The 21922-nt window shown below is 43.1% G+C and overlaps 1 protein-coding gene across 1 annotated transcript in view; it reads left to right on the top strand.

Annotated features, from left to right (window-relative positions):
* Positions 1 to 21922, top strand: part of LOC126953691 (glutathione S-transferase A4) — a 277827-nt gene that overhangs the window by 137682 nt on the left and 118223 nt on the right. The window lies entirely within an intron of this gene.

Here is a 21922-nt window from a genome sequence, read left to right as displayed (position 1 = left end):
CACCTTAACAGTCGTTGCTTTTGTCCACCTGCCTCTGCCATGGAGTCCACCAGGAGGGGTCAAAGCTAAGCTGGACTTGGACATCTGGGCTGGGTTGGTAGGTGGAAATGCTGTCTTGGTGGCCAAATGGGTCCTTCCAAGCTCCTGGGATGAGTGAGAGAGAGAGACCTTCAAAAAGTAGGGAGAGGGGAGGACTGGGGAAGACAGAGTGGAAGCTAAACAATTGTATGTCGCAATGAAGGGGAAAAAAATGGGACAAATTTTAAAACCAGAACCAACTCCTAAACTTTAATTCTGATGTTCACAACAGAAAGAATAAATTTCAGATTCTGACTAGAATCCCTCCCTTAAATTTAGAGCGTTGTCCTGGGAAGAGAGAACGTGCCAGGCCCTGGGTGACTTCAGCGGTTTATGTGCTCATTCTGCAAATATTGACATAGAGGCCACTTCCACAACAGTTTTTTTCTGGCCAGGAGAGAAGACACATCCCCATAGCATTCTTTTCCTAGCTATTTTTTGCCTTGCCAGGAAAAAGTGATTTTGGAATCTAAACATTTCCCTGCTAAGCCTTGGGATTTTTGATTTGTCACAGAGCACCTGTGTTCCTTTTGGTTTCACATAAAATGATAATTGGACTGTAACCTAGAGACATAAGGTTTTGTGGGCTGATGGATGGTAAGATTTAAAAGCCTGAGTGTTCTTGTTTCTTCACCTTCCCTTTGTGAGACTTCATGCCAGCATTTTTCTCTTTGTGCGTACAACAAAAACAGAATTGCTATCCTCTTCTCTGAGGATAGTAAATCACTTGTATCTAGATCCCTGTCAGTCCAGGGTCTTCACATGTCCACATGTCCATGGGATTGTTTTTCTCCAGGCTGTTTGGACCCATTGGTATTTGCTCTGAACATAAGAGAGATGGAGAACATTAATTTGGGGAACTCAAGTCCCCGAGCTGTTGAAACTTCGTTTTGAGATGCTGAACGTTTTCTATGGAGGTTGGGACAGGAGGTTAAATATTCTAATACTTTTTAATTGAGAGTGTGGAGTGTGGCAGACATTGTGCCAAATGTTTTATATAATTATTTAATGCTTATCATGATGACGAAGAACACGTTGTTTTCCTCACTTAACAAACAAGGAAACTGAGCTGTGAGATACAAGGAGGTAACTTACAAAGATGCCTGAGAGATAGTATGAGTAATGGTTAGTGAAGAGTATAAGCCTTCAAACCAGGCAATACTGCCTCGTGTGTGTGTGTGTGTGTGTGTGTTTGAGTGGGTAGATGGGGTACCCAGACACCTTTCTTTTCAATTTTGGGAAGAATGTTCGAGGCAGTCTTTGCCTGAAGAGGAAATGGCAGGGGTATTTGCTGCTGCAAGTAACTGTGCTCAAGGCTAGCCTGGAGGCCAGGCACAGTGGCTCACACCTGTAATTTCAGCACTTTGGGAGGTCAGGCAGGAGAATTGCCTGAGGACAGCAGTTAGAGACCAGCCCGGGCAACATAGGAGGACCCCTTCTCTACAAAAAATCAAAAAGTAGCCTGGTGTGGCGGCACACTAGGTGAAGGATGGCTTGAGCTCGGGAGTCCGAGGCTGCAGTGAGCTATGATTGTGTCACTGCACTTTAGCCTGGCCAATAGACTAGTACCTGGGCAATAGAGCATATATACACACATATAAAATAGAGCATATAATATATATAAAGAATATATGAAAATATATATTCTTTATATATATAAAAGAATCTTATATATAGATATATAATCATATATATAAAAGAATCTTAATGTAGTTTTCCTTTGCATTTCTGTGATTATAAGGTTGAATATCCTGAAAAGAGTTCAAAAGGGATACTGAAGTAGGATATCAAAAATAAACTTGTGTGATTCACACAAATCTATTCCAGGCTAGCCTTTATATATATATATATATATATATATATATATATATATATATATATATAAAATAAATAAATATATATTTATATATATAAAGGGCTATATATATATAAAGGTCTGTGTGTGTGTGTGTGTGTGTGTGTGTGTGTGTATATATATATATATATATATATATATATGGCTAGCCTGGAATAGATTTGTGTGATTCACACAAGTTTATTTTTGATATCCTACTTCAGTATCCCTTTTGAACTCTTTTCAGGATATTCAACCTTATAATCACAGAAATGCAAAGGAAAACTGCATTAAGATTCTTTTTTCACCTCCCAGATTAGCAACAATCCAAGATTTTGACCATACAACCTGGTGGCCAGGTACTCTGATATACATTGATGGTGAGGGGATTCATTGGTACGACCACCAGTCGCCTATCTTCTTTCAAAATTTTTTTCACGGCCGGTCACGGTGGCTCACACCTGTAATCCCACTACTTTGGGAGGCTGAGGAAGGAAGATCACTTGAGGCCAGGAACTCGAAACCAGCCTGGCCAACATGGCAAAACCCCATCTCTAATAAAAAAAAAAAAAAAGTAGCCAGGCATGGTGGCATGCGCCTGCAGTTCCAGCTACTGGGGAGGCTGAGGCAGGAGAATCACTTAAGCCCAGGGGGCAGAGGTTTCAGTGTGCCAAGATCACGCCACTGTACTCCACCCTGGGTGACAGAGCAAGACTCCGTCTCAAAAAATAAAAAATAAAAAATTCTTTTCACAAACACAGTCCCCATCCGTGCTTCCTTGGAGCCAGTCTGGGTGTGTCCTTTCCTTAGGACCCAGGAACCTGCCCCACAGGGTTGTGTGAGAACTACCCTCCACTTCGGTGAAAACTATCGTCTTTGTTCGTTTTCTGCCAAAGGTCATAACGAGTTACCCTTGCAAGATTTAATGACTGCATGCTAGTAGGGGCCCTTGTGGGTCAACAATTTGGGCCTGGAGGGACTTGGATGAAAAGTCTACCTTAGCAGGATGCTGAGACATGCTAGGACCAGGCGGTGCTTTCTAGGTACTCCTCAAAATGCACTCCATCACGTTGGCCCTGCTTATTTTCTAGCTAGTGGTTCACATTTACTAAGCACCTACCACATGCCAGGTTCTGTTTTAAGGACTGTATATTCATTTACCCAGTTAAGATTTACAGGAACACTGTGAGGCTAGTGCAAGTATCATCACTCCCATTGTATAAGTGATAAACTGTGGCTCAGAAAGAACTAATATTCCCAGGAGCATTTAGTTCACAGTTTGACAAAGCCAGGATTTGGACCCAGGTAGTTGTGTTCAAAGCTGACGTTCCCTCAAAGCTCAGTGATGTCCAAAACCTTTGGAACGAGGAGGAATTGCTCATGGGTAAAGGAGAAGTGCATACGTCCAACAATTGCTCTGACACCATTAGGGTGTAAAGCATCAGCACTTGGCTACCTCTCCACCTGCTCCTAGTCACCAGTACTCAGCAATCTCTCCTAGAATAGGGGCAGACCCTCTCCTTTTCACACACAACTTTTCCCAGGGAAGTCCCACTGCAGAGATGCTTGGGCTGAAGGCCCAAGTCAGTGGTGGGAGTGGTGTCTAGGGTGTGCTGCCTTCAGAGTTTCTTTGAGGATCTGGGTCTCGGTGCTGAATCTGGCCTTTCTGCCACACTCCTTAGCAGTCACGGAGTTTTCCTAGGATCCCCATTCTTCCTCCTTGTAGCCTCACTTCCTGCAAGCCTCCGCCACCCTTCTCAAGTCCCTCATTCATATTTGTACACACCTTTATCCTAGCCATGGAAGGATTTTATTCCACTCCTGTAGAGCTCCTGACCACCTGCAGGGCTCCCTGGCTCAAGAAGCAGAAGAAAGATGGACTGCTACATAGCAGGTGGAGTAGACTTCAGGGTAACTACCAAGTGACCAACTGTAACTGACATTCAAGCAGGTAAGCCTGAGGCATACCTGGGTTACACCTGTCACACAGTGCTTAGGGACTCAGACACTGTGGCCAGGTGGGTGCTCACAACATCCAGTGACACTTACCTAGGTCCCACCATTAGGGCCCAGCAAAGCCCCCTCTGTAATACTTGGAAATAAGAATTCTTTACATTCCGTGGTGTCCCCAAGGTTCCAATAAATACATACATTTGCATATCAGTTGTCACTCCGTCTACCTCAGCCTGTTTAATCTACTAGTGTTGTGGTATCTCTGGCTGGATTTTATTGCTTCTGTAGTAGCAGAAGGCGCCAGGGCTTAGGATAGAGACGTGGCACACTGGGCTGAGGTAAAGAATTCTGGGCCTAGATGTGGAAACATGCTTTGCATGAGCAGAGGTCAAAAGCTGACTTTAAATGATAGCTTTCATAGAAATGCTTGCCATTTCTTAGAAACCATCAAAGCTTGGCATTGTTTGTGTCACGAAGAAATTGTAAACAAAATACAATTTGAACCTGTCTCTCTCTCTGGCTTCTGGTTTCCCTTGGCTGGGCCACATCATCATAATGTTGATGAGATATGGGCCGCAGCTTGCTTTGGGCTACTGACGCTGAAAGATGCTGCCAAGAAACCTACAAAATGCTGGCCATGAAGACTGAGATCTCAAGCCTCACCTCACAAAATAAAGCCCATTTAGGAAGGCAGACAGAGGGGTGAGAAGGTCAGGTTTGGGTAAAAGGAGCACATGAGGATTAAGAATGGAACAATCTGGTAAATGTCAGTCACTGCTGACTCAGGAGTGTGGTATCAACATCATGAAGTAGAAAGGGCATAAGTTTAAGTGCCAGGAGATTTTGTAGGGGAGGGGAAAAAGCTTTTTTTCTCTATCCTTTTCAATTCTGCAGCTGTGGCCCTGGAAATTCAATGGACAAAAGCCATAATTACAGGAGAAAAAAAGCGTATTTCACGTGCACATAAGGTACCTCAGAGAAACGAAATGAAAATCCCAAAGACGTGGTCAGACTTGGAGGTATATACACCATTTTAACAAAGAGCGATGAATTTCTGGAGAACTAACAAGACAAATGAAAAGGCAGTTGAGCTTCTAGAGGCAGGAAGCTGTGAGAAGGTAAATATATGGGGAAGCTAATGGAAGGTAAGTGTTATTTTAGTAGAGTTTGTGTTACAGATTCCTTTTGGTGTCATGTTTGGGATGAAAAGAATCTAGAGTTATCTCTGGTAACTAAGACTCATTCTGCCTTTCCTGGTATGAGAGAGGGAAGGATAACACCTTCACAAAGAAAAATACATGCCCTGCTTTTAAGCAAATAGGGGAAAGTAGAGAGCCTGTCTGCAGTCTGCTCTTCCCCAATTGCCTTCAGCTCAAAACAATCCTTCTACGAAGGTGATACACTCTGATCCCTCTCAATTTTATATAATTTATTGACCGTCTCTTTCCTGCTAGGCTGGAGGCACTTTGAAGGCAGGAACTGTGTCTATTTCACTCACCTTTGTATCTGCAGAACCTAGCATAGTGCCTGGCCCATTTATTTGACTAAAAATTAACAGATGAATGATTTTGAACATCACTTTGAGTACAACTACCTGGGTCCAAATCCTGGCTTTGTCAAGCTATGAACTAAATGCTCCTGGGAATGTTAGTTCTTTCTGAGCCACAGTTTATCACTTGTACAATGGGAGTGATGATACTAGCACTAGCCTCATGGTGTTACTGTAAGTCTTAACTGGGTAAATAAATACACAGTCCTTAAAACAGAACCTGGCACATAGTACGTGCTTAGTTTGAGTTGCCCTGAGTCTCAGTTTCCTTATCTGTAAAATGAAGGTAATGATCTTGTCTTAGTACTTCAATAGCTGCCTTCCTCCATTGACTTACTCTTCAGCAGAGATTCCCATGATGGCATGAGAACAAACAATAATCTCTTATTTTGAAAAAGTAGTGTAAGTGTAAACTATCTTCTTTTTTTCTCTTTCCCTTTTTTCTTAAACCAGGCAGCCCCTGACCCAGAATAGGTTTGGAGAGGCTCCCAAAATGTCTTTTCTTGACTTTCATGGCAGCTATTCCTCATTTGAACGTTCCCAGGGAAATATGGCAACTGTAGGAGACCAGAATATACCTCCTCAAAATCTGAGGATTGTTGACCCGAAGATAATTAAGATGCTGGGGAGCTCTGTGTCTTCCCTTTGCTTGCCTAAAATTGGGACAGAGATTTACAGAGACAAAAGGTCTTTTTATCCTCCCTGTCTCTTTTCTTACCTAAAGATAAGATGTACATTCTTCGTTACTGGAGACAACGCTGATCAGCTCAGAGATGGTGCCAGCGGGACCTGTGAGCAGACTTGACTCCACTAGTGTTTGCCCATATATTTTCCTTCCCATAGCTTCCCATCTTTGGAAGCCCAGGACTACTTTCCTTTGTCTTGTCACTTCTCTGAAATTTATTGTTCTTTATAGACATGCTATATACGCCAGACTCGTAAACACTGCCTTGAGTTAACGCTTCACTGAGGTTTCTCCCACGTGATGTGCCCTGTACGTGTTGATAAGCTGGACTGTTCTCTTGTTAATCTGTCCTTTGTTGCAGAAGTCTGTCCCAACTACAAACTTAGGAAGGTTGAGAAAGAGAGCAGACCAAGAGACATTGCAGCAAACTACCAGTGATTATTCTCTCATTTTATCTGCTTCTGTGACACGTTCTCCGGGGAGTTTGAAAAGTAGAGACAAGCACACAGACACATACCACGCATCTTCCTAAGCTAAGGAAATTACACTGAGATCAGAAGTGGCTGGAGCAGCAAATGTCACGCTCCAAATGCCACATTCACAGAAGCAGAAAGGACAAAAACAAATCGGCAGCCCATTTGTGCACAGCTGTGAGACGGAGTGTCTGAAAAATGTAGTCATGAGCTATCTCACTTTTGTTTTTAGCAGAACACTTCAAATGATAGCAGCAAAACTTTGACTTAGTGGAAAAACGTCTCCAGAGTTGGAGTTAGATGTCCTGGATCCCATCTAGAGTTCACCCTTATCTTGTCCTGGGGCAAATCACGCTTCTCTGGGTTTCAGTTTCCTCCTTCAGTCTAAATGGCTCTATGGCCTCTCATGGCCCTAACACTGTGAGACGATAATAGTGGTATTAATTTGGATTAGTCAAACAAGGGACAGCTGCCTCAGGGCATAACTTTCTGCTTCCAGGTGATGCTGGCATCCCTCTACCAGCACCTGGATCCACTCTCCCAGGAGGAGGAGGGTGTGATTTGTACATCCAGCTCTCCTAGCCTGAGACCTTGAGTGACCCAGGATGCAGCTAAGAGATGCTGGCCATGCCCACGAAGAGAGCAGAGGGGCTCAGAAGGGGCTGCCGAGAGATGGGAGAGTTTTGCTCTGCTTGCAGCAAGCCCAAGAACTTAATTTAAACCTAGTGAGTTAATCAGCTGCAGTCTTCCAGTTTAATCCCTTAGAGCGAAAGCTTTCAAGAAGCCTTGACAGTCTTCTGGGACCTATGAGACACTGTCCTGGATCTTGGTGGTGGTGGGAGGAGCTGGGGCGAGGAGCTGGCAGTGGGGGGGCTCTGCAGACAAGTTGCTTATGATTTAGTAGGAGAGAAGTGACACAAGCCAATTAGTCACAATTTTTCTCTGAAGCCTTCTGAGGTGTGGCACAGGCCAGGATGTGGTAGAAAGTAAACACAGGTGAAACAGAGCTCTTTGAGAGTGCCCTGGAGGCCCAGGGGGAGTAGATTGTGTGTAATTATTTAATCATTCATTGGCTGGAGTTAAACTGTGAAAAGCCTCCAGGAGGAATAGTAGAACTTCCAGGAGGAGCTGGAGGGTGGGGAAGGTGAGAGAGAGAGCATTCCAGATGCCAGCAGAGCAAAGGGGCAGGGGTAGGGAGGGGCCGCGGGTGTCCTGGGAACCAGAACCACTCTTGGCTAGCAGCAGACCTGAAGGAGGAGCAGGAGGTGAGCTGGAAAGGTAGGTCAGTGTCAAACCTGTACAGACCTAGAATGCAAAGTTTATGATTTGGGCTTTAACCTGCATACAAAGGGTCAAAAATTGGCCGATTCCACTCATCCTGCAGATGGCTTTTGTTTGATCTGTATGGTGTTTTTTTTTTTTTTTTTTTAATTTGAGTTTGCTTAAACATCCAACATTTCACATACAACACAGATTTCCAGCTTCTCTTTAAAAATGGGAAGGCCAGGCCTTACAGAGAATCTTCGAACGAAAGCTGAGGAGCTGCTTCCCTTTCAGATGAGAGACACAGAGTCTGGCTTGCCACTGTCTGCATACCTGGTCCACCTCACTCACTTGTGGTGCCCTCTGGACCTTCATAGGTGTTTAAGTTCATCACCCTTGCCAGAGAGAGCAGGCTGTAGAAAGTTTAGAAGGTCACAACTTGCGGATAACAGAGGAAGGTTGTGCCTCAGTTAGACTAACCTGAGGTCAGCGTTTTGTTTGGGCAGTGGCGAGAGTAGAGGCAGAATATCTGATAGGAAACTGTTTTATAGGTTCAAGCCAGAGGTGGTAAGGTCCTGACCCAGGCAGTGGCAGTGAATGAAAATACAGAGGTGGCCTTATATGCAGAAGGAACAGGGGCTGCCCAGTGCTATGCTTTGAGGGCCAACAAGTTCTCTGTCTCAGATTCATGCTCAACAAGCTTGAAGCCCATGCTCTAATAAGAATACTACCTCAGCTAGATCAAGGCTGCAGTGAGATATGATCGCACCACTGCACTCCAGACTAGGCGACAGAGTGAGACCCTGTCTCAACAGAAAGAAAACAAATGACCTTAGCTCTAGGTAGTGAATAACACTTTAACACTTTTATCCAATGAGATCAGGAATGTCATTCCCCACCAGAACCTTGTGAGCTTGGTATTGTGACTGTCATCTTCGTCCTGCAGATAAAGAAATTGAGACTCAGAGATGATCTATTATTTGTCTACGACCATTCAGCCAGCAAAATGGCAGAACCAGAACAAACCTTCACTCCCAGTCTGAATCCATCTCCCTTGGGCAGGGTGTACTCCTCTGTGTGACACAAAGCATCACTGTCTGTGCTCTTTAAAACTGCAAATACATCTAGGAAGGTAGGAGAAAGCACTTCACCTCCCAGCGATGGTCTGAATATTATCACTGGATCTGTATTTGTCTAGAGGCACGCTAGCATTAGGGACAGAGTGTAGGCTCTGGAGCCAGCGCATCTAGATGTGAATCCCGTCATAACCACTCACTGGGAAAGTTACTAAATATCTCTGTGCCTTAGTTTCCTCACTTTTAAGAAAAGGTGATGACACCCACTTTACAGGGATGCTGCAAGGATTCAATGAGTTAATGTGAATAATGCATTTAGCACATAGAAAATGCTGTGTGTTTGCACATTATTTATTTTATTTTTGAGACAGTCTTGCTCTGTCACTCAAAGGCTGGAGTGTAATGGTGTGATCACTACTCACTGCCGCTTCAACCTCCTGGGCTCAAGTGATCCTCTCACCTTGACCTCCTGAATAGCTGGGACTACAGGTGGGCATCACTGCGGCCAGCTAATTTTTGCATTTTTTGTACAGTGTTTCGCTATGTTGCCCAGGCTGGTTTCGAACTCCTAGGCTCCGGTGATCCGCCCACCTCGACTTCCCAGAGTGCTGGGATTATAGGCATAAGCTACCACACCCATCTGTTTGCACATTATTATCCACATTTTTCATAAGCCAGTCTGCAGTCCCAGGTGTCTTGTGATGAGGAGAGAATTGGAGGGAGGGAGTTGCAGAGGAGTTAGGAGAGACATAGCATGGATGTGGCAAGATAATTGGCACAACTCACTCCCCATGGTGTTTGCCAACAGCAAGACACACCACTGCATCCATCTGGGTTGTTATCTGTGGTGGAAAGTGAGCGGAAGGGATAAAATGGGGGTGGACCTTTCTTTAGCCCTCCCTACCTGAGGGTCAAGCACAGTGCTATGTATTTCTGAGCCAGCCAGAGGAAAGGGATTGGGAGCTGATGGAAGTGCCAAAATGCAAATGTCTACAGGTGCCTGAAGGAAAACTAGATATCTGAAGCTTGCTGGGATAATCATGGGTGCCAAACTGCTGGTATTGTGCTGAGGCTAATATTAATACCTACTCTAGTGACACCGTCTTCTAAAAACTCTGAGCTCATGACCTGTGTCCAGATCCCTAGAAGTGGAGGCATAGAGTGTGAGCAGTGTTGCTATAGCCCAGGAAGTCATGGCTATGGTAGGCAGAATGATGGTCCCTCAAAAATGTCCATGTTCCAACTCCTGGAACCTGTGACAAAACCTTACGTGGCAGAAAGGACTTTATAGATGTGATTACGTTGAGGACCTTCAGATGGGAAGGCTAGCCCAGATGATCCAGGTGGGCCCAATCTCATCACATGGGTCCTGTTGTTCCTGGTGAGTCCTGAGGAAGACACCCTGCTCCTCTGACTCCTCATTGAGAGGCAGCCACCCCTCAATTCAGTCCTCTGAGTCCTGAAAGTCTTGTGGTCAGTTTTTCTGCACACAGGTAGATGCAACCACAACTCAGGCATTTATGAATGGCAGTTACCTGGGTAACTGAAAGGAGATAGTTTTAATTTTGAATAGTCACTAATTGCAAAGGGGCCATCTTTCTAGAAAACACCTCCTTATCTTTTTGGTGAGTGTATCTACTGTTTCTCCTGCAGTGTTTGCACCATTCTGGCAATTATCCCCTTGACGACATCTTCCCAGGACTGAGCAGAGAATTCCAAAGACTGTTCCAATGATCAGGAACTAGAGCTAATCTTAGAACAGCATCTAATGAGTCTTTCTCCCTCTGTATTCCATCACCTCTACCATTCCAGGTAAATCGGGCAGTCACTGCCTAACTAGAGAAACGTGGCCTGGTAGAGGGCTGGGACCCAAGGTTGAGATTTAAAGGCACTATTGGCAAAATCTCACTGTGTGTCCTCTGTGTCCCATAAACTGATTTGAAACAATTACTTCATTTCTAGGTTGCAGGGAACTTTGCATAATTGATCTGGTGTAAACAAAGGTCTTGAGGAGTGAAGAAATTAGGCCTTGAAAGATGTTTCTCAAACTGTGAAATACTTCTTCACCTACCAGAACACATCAGAGAAGACTAATTGTCACCAAATTATTCCCCCGTTCAACCATTTGTGTTGCCACATCTATAAGCATAATGCGTTAAATTTACACCATGCTCACAAATACTTTCCATTCTGCCCCCCAACTTTTCAGCATTGTAGTGATCACTGTTTTTGTCCCCTTCTTCTGCCTCCCCCATCCTAAACCCTGCCAGTACTGCTCCTGGTGAGAAAGTGGCAAGGAGACACTAAGAATCCCTTCCTAACACACCAATGTCCCACAGCACGTATGGAGAAGGATGACCCGGGTACCCATTAGTCAGTGATATATACTAAGCCAGTGAATGTAAACAGTGGTTATCTCTGATGGTAAGTTTATGGGCAATTCCTAATTTCTTTTAATGCCTCTCTGCATTTGCCAGAATTGATATATTAATGTTTGCCAAAAAGTTTGAAAATGTCACAGGTACTTCCCAGTCTGCTGTGGCACTGGAAAACGTAGGAAGAAAAGATAAAAGAATATTGGCTGTCTCAGAACTACTTCAGTGGGAATGGTACCAAAATTAAAAAGATTTACAAAAAAAAAATTAAAAAAAAAAAGAAAGATTAGGGGGAGAGATGGACCACGCCCCTCCATGCAGCTGACCCTCGGGGTACAAGCAACAAAGTGACCACATGAGCAGCTGTCCTCACGTCAAGAGAAACCTGCTTAATGACAGTCTTGGTAGGAGAAGAAGAGCCTGTTCCAAAACTTGTTCTTTCTTAAAGTTAAGGCTCTTGATCTTTACTTTTCTCCTGACTCTTCAAGTTCTTCAGGATTATTTTTCCTAACTCAGAAGGTCTGCTTCAAACGCTGCTATTTCTTGTTGAGTTGGGGCAGGGGGCACGCAGGGCTAGGAATAGGAATTTGCTATTTATAATCTCCATGACCTCTATAAAGGTCATCTTTTCTACTCTATCATTAAGAAAGAAACAGGCTGTACTTACTCAATTCTGCTCAAGATTAGAGCTCTCAAAACAGATGTATTGAGACGTCATTCAGCAATTACAGGAAGGCCATTAGATTTTTGGAAGGAGCATTACTTTGTGGGGCATTTAAGGCTTTCTTGCTTGCGACCATTTTGGTTGTTTCCAAGCTAGTGCTTTTTTTTTTTTTTTAAGATGGAGTTTCGCTTTTGTTGCCCAGGTATGATCTCGGTTCACTGCAACCTCTGCCTTCCAGGTTCAAGCGATTCTCCTGCCTGAGCCTCCCACGTTGCTGGGATTACAAGCATGTGCCACCACGCCAGCTAATTTTTTTATTTTTTAGTAGAGACGGGATTTCACCATATTGGCCAGGCCGGTTTCGAACTCTTGGCCTCAGGTGATCCACCAGCCTTAGCCTAAAGTGCTGGGATTATAGGCGTGAGCCACTGCTCCCAGCCCAAGCTACTGCTTCTTAATCGAATGTTTCCAAAGACAAGGTTGGGCATTTGCTTTAATTTTACCTTATACTCTGTTGCTCTTCCCATCTCCTCCTGCACTTTAACTCACGCTCTGTGGACTGATTTAGGGTTTCCCAATATTCAGAATTTTCTCTTGGCTCTCAGAGGCAATTGCTCAGGCCCTTTTGACTACCCTTGTGGGGCTGTCCCTGGGTAGAGTTAGGAAATCATTGAACTTTGCCTACATACTATCAAGATTTCCCACGATCTTCCAAACCTTCCTATTTGCATCAGTCTTTGGTGCATCACTACCTTTCATTTATTTCCCCTAAGCTACCCAAAGCCTGAGTGCTGTTCTAGACTTGCAAATTCTTCCCTGTATTAAGAGCAGTCTGATCAGCTGGTGGGTGAGGAACACAGGGTAACTATGTGGTATGCTTGCTTCTGCTTCCCAATCCTGTGCCCAGAGCAGGCATCGCTGATCAGTCAGCCACGGCACGCGTCCCCACTGAGTTGACTCAGCAGCAGAATATTTCTTAACCAGCATTTCAGACAACCACTACCAATGAATCAAGCCCAGCCATTGATTTAAGTTGAAGCTTAACTTGCTGTAGTGTAAAGGGATTTCTCCTATAAACTACATAGTTGAAATGGCTCACAAGTACAGTCTTAGGGTTGTTGTTTTGAGATTTATGATTTTAGAGTCTTCTTTCTGGCATCTTGCAGTCACTGGTTCCTTTTTAGTATAGAGCTATTTTCTCAAGTGACCCTAAGTGTTACTGTCCTTTTAAATAATCATAGATTCCATATGGAGAGTCTATTATGTGCTGGAACCTAACATCTGTAGTATTTTGTTGCCATAGCAACCCTGCAGGTAGTTTTCATTATCCCCAGTTTACAAATGAGGCGCCAGGTGTTAACTGACTTTGATTAAGTAGATGCTGGTAAGGGTAGGTGCTCAAACTCAGGGCTGGCCGGGCATAGTGGCTCATGCCTGTAATCCCAGCACTTTGGGAGGCTGAGGCAGGCAGATTACCTGAGGTCAGGAGTTCAAGACCAGCCTGGCCAATATGGTGAAACTGCGTCTCTACTAAAAATACAAAAAAAATTACCTGGGCATCGTGTCCCTGTAGTCCCAGCTACTCAGGAGGCTGAGGCAGGAGAGTCCCTTCAATTCAGGAGGTCACACCAGTGCATTACAGCCTGGGCGACAGGGCAAGACTACATCTCCAAAACAAACAAACAAAAACAACAACTAAAAACCCAGGGCTATCTAACCCCAAAGTCCTGATTCTATCCACTGTTTTATGATACGTCCTTACTTCTCCTGTCAAATTCTGAGTTAGAGGAAGGCTTAACTTTTTCATGTCTGGGTAGAATATGATCCTTTCTTATTCAGGTCCCCAGGGACCTAAAGGAATCATGTTTAAGATTTAAAGGATCCATAGCTGAAAGATCCTTGATCTGTAGAGGCCTCAGTGTTGGTAGTTCTCACTTGCTCTGGATGGTCCTAGCATCTACTAGGTTTGAACTGGGGGGCACCCAGGCAAAGAACTCTTCTGACACAGTGTTGGTAGAAGCCACAGAAGTCTCCCCTCCACTGCAATGGTTAACTAGAATGATCTGATTGGGAATCAGCTCACATTTACTGAGTATCTACTAGGGGCAGGATCTGTACTAGGTTCACTGATCTCATGTCTTCTGATCCAGTGTGTGGTCTTTGCACCACACCATGCAGCTGGCTCCTTGTATCGCAGTGCTCAAAATCAATCCACTCCTCTAGGAGATCATGCAGAGGTACACACCCCTGCTGGGGATGAAGGAACAAGCAAGGAGAGGAGACTTTGCTTTTAGCCATACGCTTCAAGGACATACAAACTATAAGGCAAAGAAAGATAACTCTCTGCAACTATCCACATTAATTTGGGATTATAGGTCTAGGCCTGGAGGAAATTAGCTAGTCTTTAAAGAAATCAGACGGAAATAAAGAACAGATCATGAGAAAAGTAGAAACTGATATCTGATATGGATTCACTTTTTTAAGCTGTCGGGAATTCCTGGTACCAAAGCCTCTGTTAGCCAAATGCAGAGTCACTGAGAATTCCGAGGGACTTCAGAATCCACTGCAGGGCAACAGATACGTTGGACCCTTCTGCAAAGTGGTTTTCCTGGTAAAATTATGGAAATTAGTGAGGTCTAATCGCAGTCACTCTGCTCATCATACACTAGGAAACACCGCTGGTATTTTCTTCTGTTGAGGAGGAAAAATAGCCAGAACAGAATGGATAACCTTCATTCTGAGTTACATCTGACAACAAGCTGAATGTAGGGCACTGGCCACGCCTTGTATATAGAGTGACCATCCATCCCAGTTTGCTCAGGAGCCTCCCGATTTTTGCTTGCTGTTCCAGTGCAATTACAAAAACACACTACTCTTTCCTCTGAAAAGTGTCTTGATTTTGACAATAAATTGACTATTTGACCATCCTACTTATATAGCAGGTTTCAACTTACTGCTCCTTTGGCCTGAATACAATAAATTGGGCTGGATATATTTCCAGGACTCGAAGAATAGTCTGCACAGAAAAGCCATTTCAGCAGAAAGAAGCCTGTGTTGCTTATGCAATCTCCACACTATCCTTCTTCAGTCTACCATACACACACATGCACACCATGTCCAGAATTGGCCAGCATTCTTAGGATAGTCTTGCACAGTTTTCTGAATCTCAATTCTGCTGCTAGATATTTACTGGATTCATAAGACGAAGGTGCAAATATGGAAGCCTTGAGTGGATTTAACAGTGGTCCCCCCAAAACTCTGCACTGAGCATTAGACCACAGCAAGAGGGGCTGTGGGCCTCCCAAGAGAGTCACAAATCAGGCCACTTGCTTGTCAAATGGGGACAGGTTGGCCCCTCTTCTGGCTCTCAACAACCCCAACCCCAGATACTAATCCCAGGATCCCTTTCCTATTCATTCCAAATCAGGATATTCAATTTCCTCACGCAGCCAGGACAAACTGGCCAGATTTAAAAAAGCAAAACAAAACAAAACAAGAAAACTGAGATTTCTGGACTGCTTGCTGAAGAGCTGGCATGACAGGAGGTAGGGCACTATCACCAATATGGCATTTCCCTTTGAATATACATCTTAAATCTTAGATCCTGTCACTTGGAGCTTTGAAGGTCAGCCAGAAAGATCTGGGATGCTTCTATTTTCTTGTGAATGTGAAAATCAGCTTCCCCTAACACTATGAAGAATAAGAGCAAAAACAAAAAGCCTGGGACAAGAGTGTCACCTAGTGACAAAGGCATGCTTTTGTTCGTTTCTTCCAATAGAGCATCAAGAGCCCATGAAATGTATCCAGTGCTTTATAGGGATTCTTTTATCTCATGTTCACAACAGAGAGGTGCTTTGGAATCAGAGATTTAAAAGAAATGGGCCCTGTCCTCAACCCAAGTTTGATGGAGGCCATTAGCATGTAAAAACAGAATTAGCATGGAGTGTGATAACTGCTGGGATAGAGGCAATGTGGAATATTTTGGAGACAGACAAGGGACACCTTCTGGTGGAATCAGGAAAAGTATACATAGGCACTGAGCCTAACAATTAATTGGGCATTAGCTCCCCGCTCAGCTTACCTATCCCTAGGCCAATTACACGAGGAGAGAAACTGAGGTTGAACTTGGCACAAACCATCCTCTGACTCTTTCTTATGATGCACCCCTGGGTTGATGGCTGCGCTGTCCATTGCAGTAGTCACTGGTCACATGTCGCTAGGAGCACTTGAAACATGGCTAAGCCAATCGAAGTGTGCTGGAAGTGTAAATTACACTCCAGATTCCAAAGATTGAGAATTTTTTAAAGTGTAAAAAAATTCCATTAGTAATTTTTGAGTACGTGTCAAAATGATACTGTTTTGGATAGTACTGGATTAAAATAAATTATTAAAATTAACTTCACCTTTTTAATAAAAAATGGCTCTAGAAACTTAAAAATTACATGTGTGGTTCAAATTATATTTCTACTGGGCAGCACTGGTCTAAGCTTCAGTAGGAATTGTAACATATTGGAGTTTTGATATTATTTCTTTAGAACTGGACTCTACTCCTGGCTCTGGCTATGAGAAAGCATTCTGGAGTTAGCCTTGCTTCACTATTCAGTAATCAGGATGAGCTTGACAGGTTTATTTAAACTCTCTTAATCTGAAATTTCTTATTTATAAAATAGGAACAATAATACCTGTGTGTTGTGAGCACAACTGAGATAATCCATATAAAAGAAGGCCTTCTGCCTCATACTTAACACATAATCTCTCAGCGTTTTTAAACGACTTTATTATTACTTGCATATAAGTTCTTTCTTTATTTTGAGAATAGGGTTTACTCTGTCGCCCAGGCTAGAGTGCAGTGGCATGATCTTGGCTCGCTGCAGCCTCTACTTCTCAGGCTCCCGAACAGCTGGGACTCAATTTTGTTTTTCTTTTTTCTAGAGATGAGGTCTATGTTGCCCAGGTTGAACATATAAGTTCTTGATTCTCTGCATTGTTAAGTTAGCAAATAATGGTACATATTCGTGGGGTACAATGTGATGTTTTGATACATGTACACATTGCAAAATGAGCAAATCAGATTAACATATCTATCACCTCATATACTTATCCTTTCTTTGTGGTGAGAACATTTAAAATATACTCTTCTGGCCATTTAAACATATGCATTGTTAATAACTACAGTGAGCATATTGTGCCATAGATCACTAGAATGTATTCCTCCTAGCTGAAACTTTACATACCCTTGGACTAAAATCTCTGCTTTCCCCATCCACCCTTCCCTCCAGCCCCTGGTAACCACCACTCTACTGTCTTCTATCAGCTTGACTTTTTTAGATTTTACAAATAAGTAAGATCATTCAGTAACATCTAAGTTCTTAATAAACATTATTAAGACTAGAATTTACTGAGTGCTTACAACTGCCAGGTCCTCTGCATGAATACACGCCTTTAATTTGTGAGGGTCCTGGTTTTACCACCTGAGGCAAACAACTTCACCCTTCGTGAGCCCCTATTTCCTCACCTCCACATGGGGATAGTTGGTCAGTAAATGACCTCTAGGGAAACTTCCAGCTTTGACATTCTATGTGTCATCTGACACTTAAAAATATTTGGCTATCGCGTATGTATTATTCAAACGATCTGACTTCCAATGTTTTCTAATAGCCTTTTGTTCTTGTTTCTTCTTGCATGTCTCTGAAGAAATAGAATTTTGTCTTTCAGATTTCTTCTACTACCTGTATTTTTTGATTGCCATCACATCCCCTTTCTCTGCTTACTTAAAAAGTCTGATTTCTCTGTCACTCATTTAGACTTTCTCTTCAAATGCCTGGTATTCCTTGCTTGTCCATTGATAGCCAAGCAGCAGCCAGTATGATGTTGACTATAAACTACGTGGGTAGGTGGTACTTGCTGACTGAGAGGCGTGGGAGAGGACCTATTTTGTTGATTACTAAATGTCAGTATCTGCAGGTCTTTTTTGGGGTGGGGGGGAGATCTTTTCCTAGAGGGGAAGGCTCCACTTTCCTGCCTGATGGTGTGAGCCTGACAACTTGAGTTCTGGGAATTGGCTGCGGATTCTTCCCGCAGGGTCTTGCTGTTTCCATGTGGTGCTTTACCTTCTGTGGGAGGCTACTTGAGTTAAGTTGCCCTTTTTAGCTTCCCCTGCTTCTGGCTGACGTCTCAGATCTCTCTGGAACAGCAACAGTTATAATACATATAATGGCTGCTATTTACTGAGCACCAACTCAATCAGGCATTGTCCTAAGCAATTAACATGGAGTGTTATCCGTTACTCCTTTCAACTCTGTGGGTAGGTACTATGATAATATTTCCTCTAATTTATTGTGACATGGAGAGTTAACCAACTTGCTCAAACTCAGTCGTGGATCTAGCACTTCAACACAGAGCCCATTCTTAATACCACTTTACCACTTGCCCACCTGCTTTCTATTTTCCACATCCTAACCTGTCTTGTCTGCTTTCAGCACCTCTCCTCTTCTCCCTGTCTTGACGGACTTAAGCCTTTTCTTTTTTGTTTTTTTTGAAAGATGGGGGTCTCCCTATGTTACCCTCAAACTCGCTATGTTGCCCTCACTCAAGTGATGCCCTGGCCTCAGCCTCCCAAAGTGCTGGGATTATAGGCATGAGCCACCGCACCCAGCCCTTTCTATTTCTTTACTACCATTTTAGTGGAATTTCAGGAGACAGTGGAGATAAATGTGCAGGTGTTGTTCACTACACATAACCAAAGACTGAAATCACTTTTTGGATGTGGAGGCTATCATGACTGGTCACAGTGACTGATGGATGGTCACTGTGAAACTGGGATCCCACTGCCTCACCTTGGCTTCTGTTTCTGCTCTGACTGCAGTTAGATTCTCTGTAGCCAGAGAAGCCTTGCGAGCCTTAGCCCATACATGTCATGGTTGCCAACTTACCTAGAGCTGTTGCTGACACTCAGCATCCATTACTGGGGAAATGATTGGCCAGGTTTTAAGATCCAGAGCATGAAAGCATCAGATAAAGGAGACAGAACTGGCCGGGCGCGGTGGCTCAAGCCTGTAATCCCAGCACTTGGGGAGGCCGAGACGGGCGAATCACGAGGTCAGGAGATCGAGACCATCCTGGCTAACACGGTGAAACCCCGTCTCTACTAAAAAATACAAAAAACTAGCCGGGCGAGGTGGCGGCGCCTGTAGTCCCAGCTACTCGGGAGGCTGAGGCAGGAGAATGGCGTAAACCCGGGAGGCGGAGCTTGCAGTGAGCTGAGATCTGGCCACTGTACTCCAGCCTGGATGACAGAGCCAGACTCCGTCTCAAAAAAAAAAAAAAAAAAAAAAAAAAAAAGGAGACAGAACTGGAAGTGTTTCAATGTATGACTGAAAAATCACACATACGTGTGAAAGGCCAGGATGATTAAAATCAAAAAGTGACTACAGGTGATTTATATTTTCTTATGTCTGCTCATCTATTTTCCAGTTTTTCTAGAGTGTATATATTATTTACCAAAAATGTATATTTTAAGGTATTTTAAAATGTTCATTCTTTGATTCAGTCATTCTACTTCTTGGAAACATCTTAAGGTAATAATTCAAGAAGTATGCAAAGATTTAGCCACAGGAATGTTTATTCCAAAAACATTGACACTAGCATTAAATTAGAAAACCAAAACGCATAAAGAGGAGTATAAAGTTGGACTCTAAAGTCATTAAAAATATTTAACAAAATGCTTACATGGCATTCTTATGTGGGGAGAGAAAGCTTACAAAGCATTATTTACAATATAGTCCCATTTTTAACAGATGCACAGAATAATCCAAAGATAAATACCATAGGTTGAGGGCGTGGGATTGAGGATTCAAAGCTAATGCTTTTCCCTGGGGGCTGGGGGTGTAATTGAAGTCTACACCCACAGCCCCTATGGGCCCCAAGCACTCTTACCTGGCCCTCTGCTAACGGGCAGGAAGGGGGCTGGGAGGAAAATGCAAGACAGGAGGAGGCGATTATACATGATGGTGCTCAGGCCAGATTCCCTCTGAGGGTATCTCCTGAACACAGACAGTTCCAGCACTATCTGAAATGAAATTTCTGTAAAATGCTTTCATTGTTTTTAAAAAGTTAATCCAGATACTGCTGCCAGCTTTCCATAGTATTGATTTCTGTAATGTCATAATAGAGCAAAGGAAGGACACTCCTGAAGTTAAAAAAAAAAAAAGCTTCTATGGCAGGATTTGCAGAGACCAGAAGAAAAAGGTTACATAGCAAAAATTTCTTCTGGTTATCTTTGGGTGTTTTTTTTAATTTTATTTTTAAATTATCTGTGTATTCTAATTTTCTCACAACAAATATATATTGCTTTTGTATTTTAAAAAAAGACATTTTAAAAATATACAGAAAATGTAATCTGGAAAAAAGTTCCTTTTTCCAGTTCCAAGTTAAATAAGTGAAAGTCACTTTACCGCTTACAAATAAATCTTTAAATTTGAACTTGGTATGCATTATCTGCAACAGATCATTCAGTCTAGGGATGCTGCAGAACAAAGGGATTCCTCAAATCTCACTTTCCTTAGGAATATATTTTTCTAGCTATATTTATGTCCTAATCATGTTCTATTTATTTGTATATCAAAAATAATAGTCATATCATGAAGAGCTACCTTATCTTAGGCAAGTTGCTTTTCTCCCTCTTTTCCAACTTGAAAAACACACTTCTCAGATTGCTACAAAAGGTCAAACTAAGAACTTTTTTTTTTTTGAGACAGGGTCTTGCTCCTTCACCCAAGATGGTGCACAGTGGTGCAATCTTGGCTCACTGTAGCCTCAACCTCCTGGCTAAGAACAAGCTGGGACCACAGGTGTGCACCACCATGCTTTTTTTTTTTTTTTTTTTTTTTTAATTTTTAGAAGAGATGAGGTCTTGCTATGTTGTCCAGGCTGATCTCAAACTCCTGACCTCAAGCAATCCTCCTGCCTTGGCCTCCCAAAGTGTTGGGATTATAGGTGTGAGTCACCACACCTGGCCAATTCTCTTCCTTCTATATGCACACTTGATGTATGGTTTTCACCTTTAACATAACATGTACTATCATTATTTTTTTGAGATAAGGTCTCACTGTGTTGCCCAGGCTGGAGTGGAATGGCATGATCTTGGCTCACTGCAACTTCCACTTCCCAGGCTCAGGCAATTCTCCTGCCTCAGCCTCCCAAGTAGCTGCGACTACAGGCATGCACTACTGTACTTGGCTAATTTTTTTTTTTTTTTTTTGTAGAAACGGTGTTTTGCCATGTTGCCCAGGCTGGTCTTGAACTCCTGAGCTCAGGTGGTCTGCCTGTCTCCACCTCCCAAAGTGCTGGGATTACAGGCATGAGCCACCACGCCTGGTCTGTATTTACTTTTTAAAAAGCCTAACCCATACTGAATTGTGGGAACTTACAAAGCGTCTTTTAATGTCAATTAAAAGTAACAGTGGCTGCAGATATTGATTTCTGAAAGTACATGAGAAATTGTCTCTAACTATGGTTGAAATATCAAAACCACATCTGAATCAGGTAGAGGTCTACCAGACACAAACTCTGAAATTAAACACTAATAGAACTGTTACTGGGAAGGGGGACTCCTTTGAGTAAAAAGGTAAGATACAATTTTCTTAGGTGGCTGGTGCTCTCCCCCAAGTTTCATACTGGAACAAGAGTCAGGCTCAGGTTTACGTAATCCTCTACTATTCTTTTGTGAAGAATGACAACTGAGTCAGTTGGTTGAGCTTGAAGTGTTCCAGTCCTAAGGGATTCCACTCTCACTTAATGTCATATATTAGTAAGGTGCCTACATGAGGTCAGTGTTTGTGGCTACATATGAAGACCAATGATGAAATGAGGAAATTATTTTTTTTCTTTTAATAAGAGACAGGGTCTTGCTATGTTGCCCATGCTGGACTCAAACTCCCAGACTCAAACTCCTGGGCTTAAGTTATCCTCCTG

Source organism: Macaca thibetana, chromosome 4 (assembly GCF_024542745.1).
Source record: "Macaca thibetana thibetana isolate TM-01 chromosome 4, ASM2454274v1, whole genome shotgun sequence".
Lineage (NCBI taxonomy): Eukaryota > Metazoa > Chordata > Mammalia > Primates > Cercopithecidae > Macaca > Macaca thibetana.
This window is presented reverse-complemented; position numbering and strand designations above follow the sequence as displayed.